General features: G+C 38.8%; 1 protein-coding gene across 2 annotated transcripts in view; it reads left to right on the top strand.

Annotated features, from left to right (window-relative positions):
- The window catches only part of TBL1X (transducin beta like 1 X-linked), a 189,140-nt gene that overhangs the window by 36,667 nt on the left and 134,795 nt on the right, over positions 1 to 17,678 (top strand). The window lies entirely within an intron of this gene.

Below are 17,678 nucleotides of genomic sequence, written 5' to 3' on the forward strand. Positions count from 1 at the left end.
GCCTCGTTCATCTTTTCATTTTTGGCAAACTGGATTTATCTTGTTTTTATGATTAAATGGAAGGAGTTGCTAAGGAATGAGATCTGGATCCTTTATTACATTTTAGCATTGTTCCTTGGAAACCTGATTATATCTTGCAAATTAGAGTAACATTTCAAAGGTAATAAATCCTGCATAGCTTGTTAAATATCTCATTTTTTACTTATAGATTCTTACTGAAGCAGAATAATATTATTTCAAACTTTGCCAAGTGTGAAGTGTTCTGCTATTTCTCTGTGTGTTCTCTAGTAACTAAACATTTGCCATGCTAGAACAGAATTACTTTGTCTCAAAGACTTTACATTCAGAGTGTGATTTTATAACTGTCAGTTAAATAATGGCTTTTTGCTAATAATACTTAAATATTTATCACTTCTCAAATCGTTGTGATAAAGCAAGGGGAGTACTTTTCTAGACAAAATCAAATCCATCTGTGTTAAGCCTTTGTTTATCTTCAAGTTTCGACTACACAGCTGATACCTTTTGTTATTTGATGGGCTATAAAATTTGTTTTTGTGTCTGAAGCATTGGAAATGCACAGCATATACATATATTTTGTTACTGCTGATAATTGGATTGGAGTTTTGGAAGTCATACTTGGTTTTAAGAGTTTATGATATAGATCAATTTGCATTTATAAAATTATTTTAATTGATGTTTCTAACTGGGAAGTGTTCACAGTATGTGTGTGTGTCTTCTCTTGTCCTGGCATCTGAATACCTTACAACTTTACTCATGTGAGCAGCTTTCATTCATAAAGAATTCTTTGACAGTCTCTGCACTTGAGATGTTTCTTGACATTTTTCAGTATATTTCTGTGATGAAAATCTTGTTGCTGATGACAATGAGACATTAAAATGAAGACAATACAGAGAGCTAATTGACCTAGTATGAGATGCCCTTGGGCACAATGCATTTTCAGTCATCTCTAGATGAAAACCTTACAAACAAGTGTGTTGAGTTTTCTCTTCTAAAAAAATTCCCCCTCCTCCCCACCCCATTGCAGATTTTGGCATCTTATCATCCATAATGATGCCACTGATCTCTTTTGAGGAGTAAATATATCATGTGATTGCCTCTGACAGGACTTTCAGTGACTGAAAAGGACTGTTTCTTCAGCAAATCAAATTTTCAGTGATGCATTCTTGAAATATGGGCTTTTGATGGAAACTAAAAGCAGTGATCAGGAATAATTGCACCTGTAGGCAAAGATCAGGAAACCAAAGTGATGGATTAAAATGTGCAATTAGGAAGCTAGACCAAAAAAAAAAGCAAGTGTATTTGTGGAGAAAAGAGGACTGAAACTATGAGTAAATAGAGCACTTAAGCATTTCCTATAAAGGAAATTCCTGCCATGATGCAGTGGACCCAGGAGTACTTCCAAGCTGTGAGGTTGAAGCTGGGTTCATATCCCTCCTGGCCTGTATTAGATGGGAACTTCACAAGCACCAGCTCTTTCACCTTAATTTCCACAGAGGGCACACGCTGGTGAAAGTGCTGGAGGAGCTTTTGTGAGTGCAGTTGGTCCCCATCATTGACATACAGACAGTCACATTCTGCTGCTTGCTCACAGAAATATGGGAATACTTAATGTAACCTCTCCCTGTGGAGCTCTAGGGAGATCATGGTTCCTGGCATTCTGGGGCACAGCACTTGCTGCTGAGCTCCTGCAGTCCCCCCTCTGGGTTATTGGTCCTAAGGGGAGCTACTTGTGGTGTTGGAACCAGAATGTCACCCCAGAATAAAACATTCCCATGCTGGGCTGGCACTAGCAAATGGAAAACTGATGAAGTACAAAGAAGCAAGTCAACAAATAATTATTTTTGGTCCACTGAGGAATCTAAGATAGGTTGCTCTCTGTACAGAAGCAAGCTTCCATCAGTTATCAAACCCAGATCTGGCAGGGCGTTTTTACAACTAAATCAGGACTTCCCAGTGTCATGTAGTGAAAATTAAAATTGGGAGACATGCTACTTCTTCACTTGTTAGCTTTCTAAAAAGAAATATTTTATTGCCTTTATTTTATAATGTAAACTTCACTCATTTGAATAAATGTTTTTCAAATTAGTTGTAGTTCATGATAAGCATTGTCCTTTCAAGTATTTTAAAATTAGTCTGATTGATGTAAGGCCACTGAGGTATACCTGGCTGGAGCAGCAGATGTACCATGTAGATAGTCAGGACTCCAGGCACCAAACTCCTCTTGTGCAGTGTATTAAGTAATTGTTAGTCATGGTGGCCTAAGGTTTGCTTTGATTTATAGACATAGGATGCCTTTCTTACACAGGGCCATATAGTGAAAGATTGGGCTCTTTGCTCTAGCTTCCACATATTTCCATCTCCACTCCTGGAGAATGCCAGAGCAGGAGAAGGCTGCCTTGTCAATTTGTTAGAGGTGAATGTTCCTGGGCTTTAGCCAGGGTTATCTTCCAGGTAGAATAGTTTCCAGCTGCCTTCTTGCCTGAAAAATCTGTCCATTATATGTTATTTGAACTCAGGATAAGGTCATATTTCATTTCAGGATGGCTGGCCATTTTGATATCCCTCCTTCACTTCAGGGGGATCATGTGTATATTCTGTAGGTTCTCACTGTTCTCAGATTGTGTGCTGTTGGTCCATTGATAGTTGCTAATTTGAGAAGATAGGTGGAAAAACCTCACACGTCATGTGTGTGTTTCAGTTTCCAAGATGCCCTGAACCCTTGGCATATACTTCATTACCAAAACAATTGAGAGCCTGCACTCAGAGTGATGGGATAGTATCATACTGGCTTGTACTAGGAAAAGAAAAAAAAAATGATTATATGATTGAAAGAGGGAAACTCATTTCCTCCCCTTCTCCACTATGGCTTATTTTGGTTTATTTTTATGCCAAGATCAAGAAAATTTCTCTTTTAAGGACAATATTTACCTGTTTCTTTTAACCTCTGTTGCATAAGATGGCTAAATACAGGAATGCACATGCAATATTTATGTTGCTGTGAGACAAAGATATGCTCTTAACTTGGCCTGACCTGAAAACAAAAGCTCTTTTGGTCAGAATCACTACTGCTTTTATGAAGTCTGTAATAATTATGCTGCAGCCCATAGTGCTAATGATGTTTACAAGTACCTCAGGTTTCCCTTTCCATTTGGGATTAAACTGGTTCCCTATAAACACATGCCATGTCTTGAGCAACAATGTCACTGAAATATGTAGAGCAGTGCTCATTTCATGTATCATGTTAAAAATGGCACTTCTTTTTCCATGAGGTTGCCTTTCTTGGTAAACTTTTGGTTCTTAATTCATAACCATTGTGGCTGAATCTGCATTTTCTTTCCAGACGCTTTTCTGGGCTGTACTTCTGTTCTGAAGAGCTGCTAGGTAATGAATGGCAGTTCGTTCAGTGTTTTGCAGAGCTCAACCACCTGCTGTCAGAGTAGGTCAGAGGATAAACTGTGACTCATTGCAAGAGTTCATCTTAACTGGTGGCCACAGTGAGACCTGAAGTCAGAGGAGCTATGCAGCAGCTGTGGAGAGGGATTTAGCAGACAAAGACTTTATGCAATACTGACAAAAATGCGTGGAAAGCTGAGCATAAGAAATAATGGGAAATTCTCCATTTCTATTTGCCCAGTAAGATCTTAACCATGATACAATCACCTTCTTTGAGGTGAAGAAGATCACCTTGATATTTCAAAACTGGTTGTACTTTTCTGTCTTCTGCTTGACTTTTGCAGACATAGTTAGTCTTGACTTTTGTATTGCACAGAAGTCAACTAACTCCTTCTTCACGCTGCACAGGGTCAACATGACTGTTAGATTGCAAGTATTTGCTAAAGGCTATTTTGGCAACATGCAAAAAACTTGCTGCAAAGAATAAAATGGCTGAAGGTAGAAAAAAAAATTTAATTTCCTTGAACTTAACAGGATAGATTACTTAGACCCTTGGTTTTGATTTCTGTCTTACCCTTTTTTTAAGCACTTTCCTTACTTCCTTTGTCTTTGAAAGGAGGGAACTTAAAAGATAAGCATCTAAAGCTGGAAAAAAGGGTATTAAAAATAGTGCTTTAAAATATAAAAAATTTTTGAAAGAAGTAATTTAAATGGGAAAACCATCATATCATCGGTGATTGCTTTTACTTCAGTAAGTTTCCCTTGAAAAATTACGGTGTTCTGGGCATGTTGAAATTCGTGGGTATCCTGCTGTAATTCAGAGTGGAGTCTTTCTGCTCTCTTATATTTGCCTTTCCCTCTCTTGACAGCATGTACTCCAAAACAATACATTGACTCATTGTCTTACTCTCTTTTGCTGCTACAGTGGACTAACCTTGACTTGGATTGGGTGGAATTGAGTCAGAGCAGTGTCTGACTGCTGGTCACTGGTACAGGAGATTTTTCAGGGAAATTGGAATGCCCTCCTTTTTAGCACTCCCTGGGGGTATCTTGAGTTATTTACCAACATTTTCAGTGAACTTAATACCTGTAAAAAATGTTTTACTGTTATTGCATGGAGTAAAGCTCTTTCAAACAGCATAGGGTTTTTTTTTATTGTTATATTGATATTTAGGATAATTGGGATGTAAACTTTATTTAGCATGCTTGGTCATCAGGAAGGCATAGAGGTCTCTAAGTAAGCATTAATATCTTGTATCCTTTACCTGTTGCTCTAAGTAGATAACATGAATTTTTTTCTTTCTTTCTTTTTTTTTTTTTTTTTTTTTTTAAATAGATTTTTGACTCATATGTCAGGTAGCTGCAAACCAAAAGTCTATTCCTGCAAACACCAAAACACTCAAGAAATTTTCTCAGATAAGGATTTTTACTGACGTGGAGATTGCTGGGTGAACAGTGGTTCACTGCACATAGTAAGGCATCCTTGAGTGTAATCACTGGCTCTTAGAAGTGTGAAGGTATCTGACAATTAGCTTTAAAATATTTTTTATCTTTATATAAAGAATTATTTCATTGAAAGCACTCCCGTGTGTCTTATAAGACAAAATAAGAATTCTCCAAGGTGTTTCTTTTAAAAGCCTTTCTCAGAGGTCTTACTATGCAGAATACACCTCTTGTATCTAGACCAATTTTCATAGGCTTTGATGAGGCAGTTTAGTCTGATATGCACCCTAGGAGTCTATTAAGTAAAATATACATAGATTTAAATTCTTATGATACTACCTTTTCTAAAAAAAAACCAATTTCTTCATCAGTAGGTCCTGCAGGAATAATACGAAATTGTATTACAATAATGTTTTTTATCCCACAGTGATACTTTTTGCTTTTAATGACATTAGCCTAGTTTAATACTCAACCATTTGGCTCAGTAATGATATCAGGTGTTCAGGTCCAGCCAATTCATATTAGGAGTTACTCAGTTTTTAAGTCATGCAAATATTTCTACAGATCTTTCAACAAAGCTGTAACTTTGTATCTCAAGAACCTCCTTCGTGGGCTAAATACCGGGTACCCTGTTCTGTGGAGAATCCCCTGTACTTTAAGTGTATTTCCTTGTACTCAGCTATAATGTGTTCCTAGGAAATTGAGTCTGCTCGGTGTAGAGGTTCAGCATGGTTTGGTTTCGAGCTCTGGATGTGGCAACCTTGCCAAGTGTCAACTGTGCCATCCTGGAGCCAGTGGTGCCTGCTGTAATTAGCAGTGTCCCACAAGGTTCAGTGTTGTTGACTTCTTCATCAGTGGCTTGGATGAAGGACAGATGCCTCCTCAGCAGGTTCAGTAACAACACAAAGCTGGGAGGAGTGGCTGATACCCCAAAGTGCTGTGCAGCCCTTCAGAAGGACATCAGTAGGGTGGAGAGATGGGCAGGGAAGAACTGCCTGAAATTCAGTAAAGGCAGGTCCTGCACCTGGGGAAGAACAACCCCTGCACCAGCACAGGGTGGGACTGAGCTGGAAAGCAGCTCTGTGGAGAGGGACCTGGGGGTGCTGGTGGACAACCATCTGTCCATGAGCCAGCAGTGTGTGCTGGGGCCAAGAAGGCCAGTGGGATCCTGGGGGGCATTAGGGAGAGCATTGGCAGCAGGGAGGTGATCCTGTCCCTCTGCTCAGCCCTGGGGAGGCACATCTGGAGAGCTGTGTCCAGTTCTGGGCTGCTAGGCACAGGAGAGACGCAGAGCTCCTGGAGCAGGTCCAGGCAGGAAGGATGGCAGGGGCAGGAGCATCTCATGAGGAAAGGCTGAGAGAGTTGGACTTGTTCAGCCTTGAGGAGAGATGATTGAGAGGGGATCTCATCAATGTCTGTCACTATCTGCAGGGAGGTGTCAAAAGGATGGAGCCAGGCTCTGCTCAGTGCACTGGGACAAGAGGCAATGGGCAGAAACTGATGCACAGAAGTTCCACCTGAATATGAGGAAGAACTTCTTTACTGTGTGAGTGGCCACACAGTGAAACAGGTTACACAGAGAAGTTGTGGAGTCTCCCTCATGGGAGATATTCAAGAATCATCTGGACACAATTCTGTTGGATCAGGTGTCCCTACCAGTGGTCCCTTCAAAATTACCCATTCTGTGGTTAATTTACTTGGTATCACTAGCATGTTCCACTAGCATATCATGAATGTCCTAAAAATGATGGGAGATGTAGTTGATAGTCCAATGCTCAGTGTCTGAGTGGCCAGCTGGTTACTTTGTGTGGAGAATTTCAGTGGGTCTTCGTGGAATGAGTAGTATTTGGAGATTTTAATCAGCAGCTATGCTACTGCTTTGATGCAAAATTCAAAAGAGTGAACTGAAGGAAGTAATTTTGGTCTTGTGTGTTTTGCTTTTGATCTTCTGAATAAATTTAGGTTTACTGTAAATTTATCAAAGTTAGGAAACTCAAGCCAAAAGCATTACTGAAGTCATGCCCTTACCAAACCTGGTAAAATATCACTCAAAATTTATGAGTACTCCTCATGTAGTTTCCTTCTTACTTTTTATGGCCCTTAACTACACTGTATTGTTTGGTTTGCAGGTTTTTATCCCACCTGACATCTGTGTATGCTGAGACCTTATCCTGTGTCAGATCTATACTTTCACGTCATACATGTATGTGCACACTGCACTTACAAAATGCATTAATCACAAGATACTCTTCAGTGTTAGAAAGGAGTGTGCTGTAGATAAATATATGTTTAGGAGCTTTAGATTCCCGGGATTTGAAGGGCCTTAGGCTTGCTAATGTAGGCAGAGGCTCCATGTTGGGCTTATACTTTTTTTTTTTTTTTTTTTTTTAATAATTTTGATATAAAGATTAAAAAGTAAAGTTGTGAGGTTAGTCAGAAGGATTGAGTGGGACCTAGTGACTAGAAATAGAAGTATTGATGAGAATTTGTCCAAGTGTGTTGTGGTTTGAAAAACCTCTTTCTTTCATGCTAACATCAAAAACAGTGCTCAGATATAGATAATTCAGTATTCTTGAGACTGAAAAGCCTCTTTCATGCTGACATCAAAAACACTGCTCAGATATAGATAATTCCATATTCTTGAGACATTAATTGAAAGATCAAGCACCATAAGGCAGCAATGCAAACTTCCTTAATTTAGTCTCATAACTGTGTATTAGCCCTGGCCAGTAAGGGTAATTTACTGTAAATCACTGTGATTCTTGTCCTTCCTGATAACACTGTATCACATTGTCAGTTGAAACACTACCTCCTCATTTTTACTTGCAAACTGTGATGCTTCTTTTTTGTACATATATGTACAAAGATTTCAGTATGTGTTTGTATACATGCAAACTCTATGCCTTATTTTCAAATGTGTCCTGAGAAATGTATTTTCCAACTAGGAATGTGAGTGTATTTTACTGGTGGGACTTTATAAGAGGCACATACATTTGTGTTCAAATAGAAGTAAATTTTGAATTCTTCTGGATATACTGCTAGTTTTCTGCATGGAGATTCCATATTAGAAATAAAAAGTACACTTCTGTTGTATGGATTCAGAAATTTTGAGATATAAATATAATGTACAGAGATCCCAGCCGCAAACACCAGGAAATAGTTGTCCTGATTTTCAGCTTTCTTACTTTTGTCAGTGTAAGTCAAGCATGCACTCAGTCAAAAGTATGTGTATTTTATATTGAAGGTGTCATAGACCAAGAACCTCACCAGAATTGTGCCTGATATTTATCTGCAGTTTCAGAGAAGCATAACCTTTTCCACTCTCCAAGACCAAAGGGCCAAACTGATACATTTAGATTCTGCTAATGAGCACAGAGAACAGAAAATCATCTTTGCAAGCTGGGACAAATCACACTAATACAGTTTAATAAAATGCTGGGTGGTGCTGCAGTTTTGTATGAGATGGGTCATGATCAACCTTGGGAGAACTGGGTGTAGGATGGATTTTCATCCCTTCTGTTGTAAAATAAAACTTAAGCCATTACGGACATGCTTTCCCCTCACTGCTGGACAGAGAGGTAGCTGTGAAGAGTATCTCCCCCTTCCTGTAGCTGACTAAGCTGAGCTGGCCAGCAGTAACATGCTGGGTCACGCCAATTCAGTTGTTTCTGATCCATACCTTCCTTCAGTGATGCTTGAAAGTGCTCTGAAAACATAAATATCTAGAAGGTTCATATTTCATCTGTGGAAGTGATCTAGTGAGCTGGCTACAGTTTCTCTGAAGTAGTGCACAGCTGCAGTATTTCATTTTATTAACAGTGAATTCTACACCATAGGCTATTAGCAGAAGTTATCCTGTCTGTCTTAGTTATTTGTGAGCTATTTCCAGTACCAGTAATGGGTTATTCTGTGAAGTTGGATCTAAACAGGAAATGGTTAAGGTATATATGTGATAATGAGTGAAAAAGAGAAACCAAGTTTGAGTGTAGCTAGGATATTTATTTTCTGAGAAGGTAGAGTTCTGCTTACCTAGAATACTTGCTTTATTTGTAGAAAAAAACTCCTATGTCCTTAGCTCACAGGACAGTTCTGTCTCTGCTAGTTACTTGGTAGAAAAAGTACTTTTTGGAATGCGACTGCAAAACATTCATGGCATTTCTTGGCAAATAAGAGATCCTGAGTATTAAGGGAAAGTAGTTCTTGTTTTGTCTAGTTCTAGTTCATGTTTTGGACAACCTTTCCACAAAGATAGGTTTTTGTTGGGAGTATTTGATTGTAATGGTGAAACTAACACTGTGATGTGAGTAGCTGCAAGGTACTGACTTGTGTAGGAGCCACCAAGCTGTTTGATACCAGTCAGCCCCTTTGTCCATCATGATTCTTTGAATTTGTGCTCTTTTGTGAATTTTTAGATTTTCCTTCACCCTTTTCTTGTGAAACCAGGAAACTGACACTTCCAGTGTGATCTAAATTTTTGAACAAAGAGAGTGTTCAAATTATAAACTCAGAGTCCTGTAAACATTTTTCAGGAGAATATATCAGTGTTGATGTGAGCTTCTGCAGAAGTGGGTTATCACTTAGCAGCTTTTGCTCTGGCAGCTAACAGCAAGTATATGTGAGAGAAGGTGGCACCTTGTGACTTGCCTGGATGGAATTGCCACAGAAAGGCACTTTCAGTCCTGGCTGAGGACATAGAGACAAAGTGGGTGGAGGTTTGGCCTTTCTGGGTATCTGGGTATATGTGGCTCCTTAGCAGGCTGATGTAACTGCATGGTAGACAAGTGTCCATGTAGAACCATCCATTTAGAAATTATTTTTGAGTGCAAGCACAGGCATTTGGTGTGGAGTATCAGGAGTGCTTGTCACTGTGCACAGTTCATCTACTTGCTGCTGGAGTTCAGGGGTGTATATTTCAGATAAAGAATCTGAAAGTCTCAGTTGCTAATTCAGTTCTGCAAGCCCTCAGTGCTTCAACTGAGACAGGTCACACTTATCTCAATATGCAAATGTATAAAATGAGAAGAACATCTGTTAACATAGGAAGTTGTGTAGATGATTTAATGGTTGTAGCAGTCTGAATTAGGTAAAGTGCTGTGATAATGCCACTAAGATGGCTCTAAGCCACCAGTGTGATGCTGCTGTGAAAGAGTCTAATGTGCTTCTGCAATGCATTAGACATCATATTTTTGGAGAGAGAAATGCTAATAGCATTTTGTAAAGCCTTCCTGAGACCTCATTTGGAGTATTGTGTCCAATGATCCTCCTTTGCACTGAACAGAAAGATGGACTTAAATTGGAGCAGGTGCAAAGACAGTTTAATAAGCTGTACAGCAGATTTATTCTGGAATGACAGTAAAAAGTTAACTTATGAGTCTTTGGATTTGAAGTATTGAGGTCTCCAAGGGGTCTGAAGGGAGACTGAAACTGCTTGTTTTGATTATATTTATTTGGCACTAACAACATGCTTCAGTCTTTCCAGTGGTTGCTAGTGGATAAGGGAAGCATGTTTTTTCTGCTCTTCTTCCAAACCCTTTAATAACCCTTTAATAACAACGTACTTTACTTGTCCCCTGTTCTAGCCCCCACCTTCTAACATTCATCATGGAACCAATTACTGGATCTGGGGTCAGGAATGAATAGGTCCCCTCAGGAAAGAGGACATACAATAGATATTTTTATTCTTTTTTTGTTGCATTGAACACAGTCCGCTTATTATAATTTAGGAGAAGTTGCTGCTTAGCAATTACTAAAAACATGCATCTATTGCAAAGACATAAAAAATAGCAAGTTGTAAAGCTGTAGTAGAATTGTTGCCTTTCCTATAGCTGTTTTGCCTTTTGTAGGGTATTGAGAAGCATTTTCTGGGGTTTAGGACACATGGAGCAGATACACAATGTAAACTGCAGAACTGAGCTTTCACTGTGTGGCTGCCTGCAGCTGCACCATCATCCCAAAAGGATCATCCCATGTCTCTGAGCTGTGCTGAGGCACAGTGAAATGCTGAGGTGGTGATCCACAGCAGGTGTGGCATTCTTTCTGCTACTCAGACTGTACTGTTTGGTGCAGAGATGTTTCTCAGTCATTTGTCACCTCCTGTAACCCAGAAGAACTGTTCTCAGTAATTGATGTCTTGCTGTTCAGTTATCACTCTGCCTTTGCATTTCTGTAAGCAAGTAGACTTGCAAGGAAATCAGCATATCATCAATGACCTCAGATTCAGGAGCGGAACTATAGAAGCAAAATAAGATGTGAAATTTTTTCAAAAGCTCTAAATTTGGTATTGAATTAAGTAACCAGAATGTGGACAGCAAGCAAAGAATGGTAAAAAGAAGTGCTTCCATTAGGTTGTTTTGTTTTTTTTAGAAAGCTGTGCAGTCCGAGCCATAGTGTTTACAACATATTCATGGCATAGCTGCTTCCTGGTAAGTGTGCAACAGGAAGAAGTGTTGTTCCTAAATTAGTAAGTGAAAAAGTGTCTGATAAAGGATGGGCCTGCAGCTTTCTAGATTTTATTCCAGACAGGATTTAAAGAGAAAATTTCTTTTCAATGTCTAATTGGAAGGCCAGATAATAAAAGTAGGATGTAACTTCCTCGTGTTGACAGGCTCAGGCCACCAGCAATCATTCAGTTGGCTGTGAAAAGGCTCTATGCTCTATGTGACTATAGTCATTTTTTAAAAAATCTTAGGGAATGGCTATAGTGTAAGTCTGGATATTTGTAGCATACCTTGTTAGGCAGTGGTGCACTCTCAAGGAAGAGAACTAGTAAAGTGGGATATTGTTCCTGCTTCTACTAGTAATTTGCCATGTGATTTTACACATATTTCAAAAGGAGGTAAATAACTTTGAATAGATCATTAATGTCATAATAGAGGCAGATTGAATGTCACTTTTATTTTTTGCCATAAAAAAGCAGTAGCTCCCATTCAGGGAGTGAATTCTCTTTCAAAAATGAGCTGAGTTCAGAAGACTGTACTTCTACTTGGCTGACTAAATGTAATAGCAAACCTTTCAGAAATTCTGGCCATACCATTTACATTAAACTCTTAAAATGGATCTGACATAATTTACTTTGAGATCAAACACAAAAAATGTGGTAGGGATTATGTTTTAATTGAAGGGACTTATACTGTGGTAAATTTCTTTCCTGTTCAACACCTTACAGATCATCAGGCTGGGTGGAAGAATGCACTGAAACCTTTCACAGACAATTGTGTAACAGCAACTGCACTGTTTATATTTAAACATCTCTATTACTTTCTGGCAATACCCTTCATGATGAATTCCTGTAATTAGTGGTTCCTGAAAGTATCAACACCTTCTCTCTCTCTCAGCTCTCTGAAGTGTGAAACTCAAGGATCAAAGAAATTTTAACTATATTGGCTTTAGGCTGTACAAAGAATAATCCCAGATCACTTGTTTGCTGGAATGTTCTAGGACTTACCTGTGTGACCAAGTTAACTAGCACCAGCCAGACTATAACAGCTGTAGTGATGATGCTAAAATCTGCTTGTTCTAGAAAGAGAGATGTTCTTGAGGTGAGCTGGGATTCTTTTGGGTTAAGGGCATTAGGCAAAAAACCTTTTTATTGCCAACCCTCCCCACTCCTTTCATGGAAGATTTAAATTAGTTCATTGTATGATTCTGTCACCATTACACTGGTAAATTTTCCATGTCAGGAAATCATTTGATGGTAAGAATCATTATTTTCCTGCTTCTTACAGGCTTTGTGGAGGCACAGGGACTTTTGATTGTGATGAGATGGGGAAAGGGGTGATCCTTGTCTTCATACTTGTTTTTTTGGGGGAAAAATGATAGACCTTCATTTGTAAGTCTTTCTCTTGACCCGTCTGTCAAGGACATATGTGTGGGTGAACTAAGTGTATTTTTCATATCGCTGGTGATGGAAACTAGAATATAAACATCATGGTACAAGGGATGCCAAGAGCTTGTGAGGAAGGGAAAAAAAAACAGTAGAAAGATTTCCTAAAATAAAAGGAGGCAACTTAGAGTTGTTTTATGGCTTTTTGATCAGTTTACCAGTAGTATTTTTTTGTATTTTGAGGGGTTTCATGTGTGTATGTGTTGGGTTTTTTGTTTGTTACTTAATTCAGAATCAATCTACTACTAATAGCTGTGTTACTAATTTCCTGTTATCCTAGCTAGCAAACCATTTGAATATACTTATTAATAGGATAGTCAGAGTGCCAGCTTTGGAGTAATGCCTCAGATCACAAGTGATAATTGGCTTCTGTATGAGTTGTAGTCATTGCATTAGTTAGGTTTTGAAGCCCAGTTTCCAGAGCATGATTCATATTGACTGTCCTCCTTTCTCCTCCATGGGAAGTGACAGTGGTGAATTTCCTGGGTCAGGCAATACTGGGGATGGGAGACAGGATAACTAAATCTCTTCCTGCCCTCAACCAGCAGGAAATATAAGAAGTGAAAGAACAAGCAGTTGTATGAATTAAATACATTCATGTGACTGTTTGAGATTTCTTCAGAAGAAATAAGAATAAATACCATCTTATATTATCCTAACACATACCTTTCAATCTCAGCAAGATCCGAGTTTTTTGAACATTTTTATTTCCCTGTTGCATTTTGGATCAAATAAAGATAATTAGATACCACTTTCAGCATTAAAGTGTACTTAACTCAGTGTGGCTCAATAGAGGAATGAGTGATTTGTTTGTAAATACTGTATTCATTAATGATACTGCATTTATACTTAGTTTTTATATGTTGGACACACAAAAAGGTTGGAAGGTTGTGCTGTTGTAATGTACCTAAATATTTTTGATAATTTGCTGTTTAAATATAAAAAAGTAACTATTCTATGGGATGTTTTTCAGTTAAATCAGGGAGATATTTTTTCTTTTTAGATTTGTTACTGGAAGAATCAAGACGTAAGAGAAATTTCTCTTTAGCAGAAAATTTCTGGCACTGAATCATTCATCTGTATTCATTAAGTAAAGTATGCTCTTATTAAATGGCCACAGTAGCAGTGATACAGTAGTAGCATTGGAAGGATCTGTCCATAATCCAGGAGTGCAGATCAGGCTGGGATCTACCCACCTGGGAAGCAGCTCCATGGAAAGGCACATGGGTGTTGAGGTGGACAGTGAGTTCCATATAAGAGAGCAGTGTGCTGCCGTGCCAGGGGGTTCTGGGCTGCATCAACAAGGGAATCACCAGCAGAGATTAAAATCATTGTCCCACTCTACTCAGTGCTTGCCAGGCCACTCCTGGAGTGCTGTGTTCACTTTTGGTCCTCGCTGTGCACAAACTTGAGGACAGGCTGGAGAGGGTCCAGAGAACGGCCACAAAGAGATTAGAGGACTGGGAATCTGCCAAGTGAGAGAATGGAGCTTGTCCAGCCTTGTGCAAAAAAGGCTTAGTGGCTGCAGAGATGGTGGAGATTCCCTTTTTACTAGCAGTCCCATGGAAAAGATGAAGGGTAATAGTTAAAAGTTACTCTTGGTGAGATGCTGATTGAACACAAGAGGAAAAATTTTCACAATGGGAACAGTCAGCCATTGGAATAATGTCCCCAGGGAAACTGTGGATTCCTCAGCATTGGACGCTTCTAAGATTTGTCTGGACAGGGTGCTGGGCCATCTTACCTAGACTGTGCTTTTGCCATGGAAGGTTGGATCAGATGATTCAAGGAGTCACTTCCAACCTGGTATTCTATGATTTTATAAAATCACTTTAAGCCTGAGTACTCTTAACCTACCCACACACCACAGGCAGGGAGGTTTGAGAATAGAAAGATGTATTTGGTTAGCTCATACTTTCTGGCAAGAATAGATGAAGGTGTGCTACAATCTACTTTCTTCTGTAGAATAAAGATAAGAACACTTATCCTTGGTAAATAGTGCCAAGAAAACCCCGTTTTTGATTAAAACCTATTTTTCCCTCCCCCACAGTTTTTAATATGTTTGACTGATTTGAGGGATGTTTTCTGTTTGGAAAAAAATGGTTTTAAAAGGTATAAGTAACTTGCTGTTAACTGAGATGTAGATTGAGTTTAGGTTGAGACTTAGGCTCTAAGTAGCTTTATTTTGGTTCATTGTAGAAATACTGTTTTTAAATTTAAAAGAGTTGATAGTGTTAATGTAACAGCAAGACAGAAGTAGCTACAGTCCACAAAGCCTTCATACAGCTGCCCTGACATCTAAATATATAGGTGTCTGTAGTGAGTTATTTAAATGCCTAAAATTCTATTTCTGCACTGCTGGTTTGGCTTCTCTTCTGCTCCAGTTCTTCTGGGATCCTGAAATTAAGTGTTCCTGCTCATTAGCCCTTGTACAGATCTCTTTAACACCCATCATTAGAAATGAGTTCTGCACAAAGCATAGCAGCCATGGCTATGGCATACTAATCACAAAGACTAAGTAGGAACCAGGAAAACACATGGAGCTAGTTGTTGAGAAGAAATTTGGAAACTGCCAGGGCAAGAGGGAAGCACAGGAAGTGAGTCGGGGAGTAAAAAAGTGGGAAAAACATTGGAAGGTGAAAAGTGATATGGAAAAACGAACAGATCTGTGAAGGGCGCAGAGAGCTGAGAGATTAAAAGGAGTGCTGGTGTAGGAGAGCTGGAGCTAATGGGACTCTGGTTGTGGGGTGGGAGCAATATCATATAATGAACTTGAGAATGAAGTGGTCACTGAAAAGAGGCAGGAAGGCACGACTGGGTCCCAAATAGAAAACTGAGCCTAAAGACAAGAGTGGATGGGGGCAGCAGCACATGTCCGCAGGCAGGATGGGCAATAATAAGGCTTGGATGAGAAGTGACCAAGTTTTGAGGGAGGCTGAATATCTGTATTGAGCAAGATGAAGCTTTTTCTTTTTCATAGCTACTGTCTTTTAAAAAACAACCTTTATTCAGCTGCTTTGAATACAGAGCTGCAAAGTGTTGCAAGTCCTGCAACGCTGGGAAGGTGTGGAATTATCTAAAATATGTTAACTGAGCTCCCCTGGACATTTGTATTATGATACAGTTTTAAATTCTAAGATCTCTCGAATAGTGTGGTCTTTCCAGGTGGAACAGATAAGTCTGAAGCTGCAGCAAAGATGGACAGGTCTCTGGAAATGTGCTATTATTTGTTGTAGAAACCCTAAGACAGTGAGTGGGGCAGCTCACAAATGAGGCGAGATCTGTCACCTTAGCTAAGAAACTCGATGGATACAGTTTTTCCAGGAAATTAGTTTAGGTATTATAGAAAGCTAAGTACTCTGAAAAATTAGTTTTAGGAACTTGGTTGAACAGTAAAGTTTGTAAGGCTCCTGATTCTGAAGTTTTCTTGTCTCTGGGATCATCTGACAGCCCTGGCAGGGGTCTGTTGTTACCTGCCAGCACCAAAGAGGAGCTCTGCCCGTGAATGGGCGTTTCTGTCCTCAGAGTGCAGTTCTGGAACAGCACAGGATAACCTGGAGCAGTATGTAGAGCTGTGCTGTGACCATATGGAATGCAGCCTCTGGGTAAAGTTTCACTACTCTCTTCTAGCTACTATATTCACTAAATGAGGTTGGGGTCCCATGGAAAAAAAATTGTGAATTATCACCTAATACAAACTCAGTCAAACTAGATTTGAGCACGGGTGCCCAGTTAACTGCAACTCAACTCCTTGGAAAAAAAAAAAAAAAAAAAAGAAAAGAAAAAAAAAAGAAAAAACTTCAGTAGAGCTTACCTTAAAAATTTGTTTCTGTGTCATTGGAGGCCTATCTTATAATATGATTTTATTTAGGATGTTGATGTTCGTATATAGCTTGTTGACTTCTGTTTCTTTAAATGGCATGCTTCCCATTCATTTATTCTGGGAAAATATGTGCAAAAACCCTAGAAGAAGCTAGGAAGTATGATTACAGTCAGGTTTTACATTTCTGTTGACTTCTGGTAAAATCTTCTTTGAAAAATTGTACCTTGCCTAATTTTCCATGATGGAGAAGATGAAAAATTATTTTCTTTTGATCTGATATAATTGGAGCTGTATTTTAGGAGAACTAATTCAATCTTATCTGATTATATCCTGACCATGGTCAAAAGTAAGGCTGCAATTGCTGTTTAAGGAGACTGGTTACAGAGGTTGTGTCATATCAAATACATTGCTTTTCTACTCTGTTACTGTTAAATGAGCTGCTCTAAATTAGATGGTCTAATTCTGGAAAATTTGAATACGTGCAGGTGGACTTTTGTGTCAGCAAAGCCACACTTATTTAATTGGAGCTCCATATGTCTGCAAAAATTGATTCCATATGGCTGAATGGCAGATTTTGAAAATGTTTCTTTAATTCATAGTAATGCCAGGAGAAAGAGTAACTCTATTTTTTGAGCTCCTTAATTGAGTGACAGTGCACCTGTACATGAACCTTTTTTCAATTTTTAAAGTAGTAATTAAATATGTAGGATTTGCTTGTCACATGTTAACAGCTTTAAGGTAGCTTAAATATGTGTCTAACAAAGGCTTAACTGTGTGCTCTCTGTTTGTACTCCTAAAAACAAGTGATGAAAGATACCTCAATCATGCAATCCCACCATCTATTAGGTTGAATTTATATGAGTTTTCTTTCAGAAAACTCATTTAGGGTCATGGTAAATATCTAAAAAAAAAAAAAAAAAAAATATATATATATATATATATATATATATACTGGTCAAATAAAACCCAGGTTTTTACATGGGGAAAATGGCTTTGAGTTTGCTCCTGGTCAACCATATTGATGGGAAATAATTCTGTGAGAAATGTTGGAGACACGAATTTTTAAATTGGGGCAATAAAAGTTGATATAATCATGAGATGAAATTATGAAGAGTC

The sequence above is a fragment of the Oenanthe melanoleuca genome, chromosome 1 (genome assembly GCF_029582105.1).
Source record: "Oenanthe melanoleuca isolate GR-GAL-2019-014 chromosome 1, OMel1.0, whole genome shotgun sequence".
NCBI lineage: Eukaryota > Metazoa > Chordata > Aves > Passeriformes > Muscicapidae > Oenanthe > Oenanthe melanoleuca.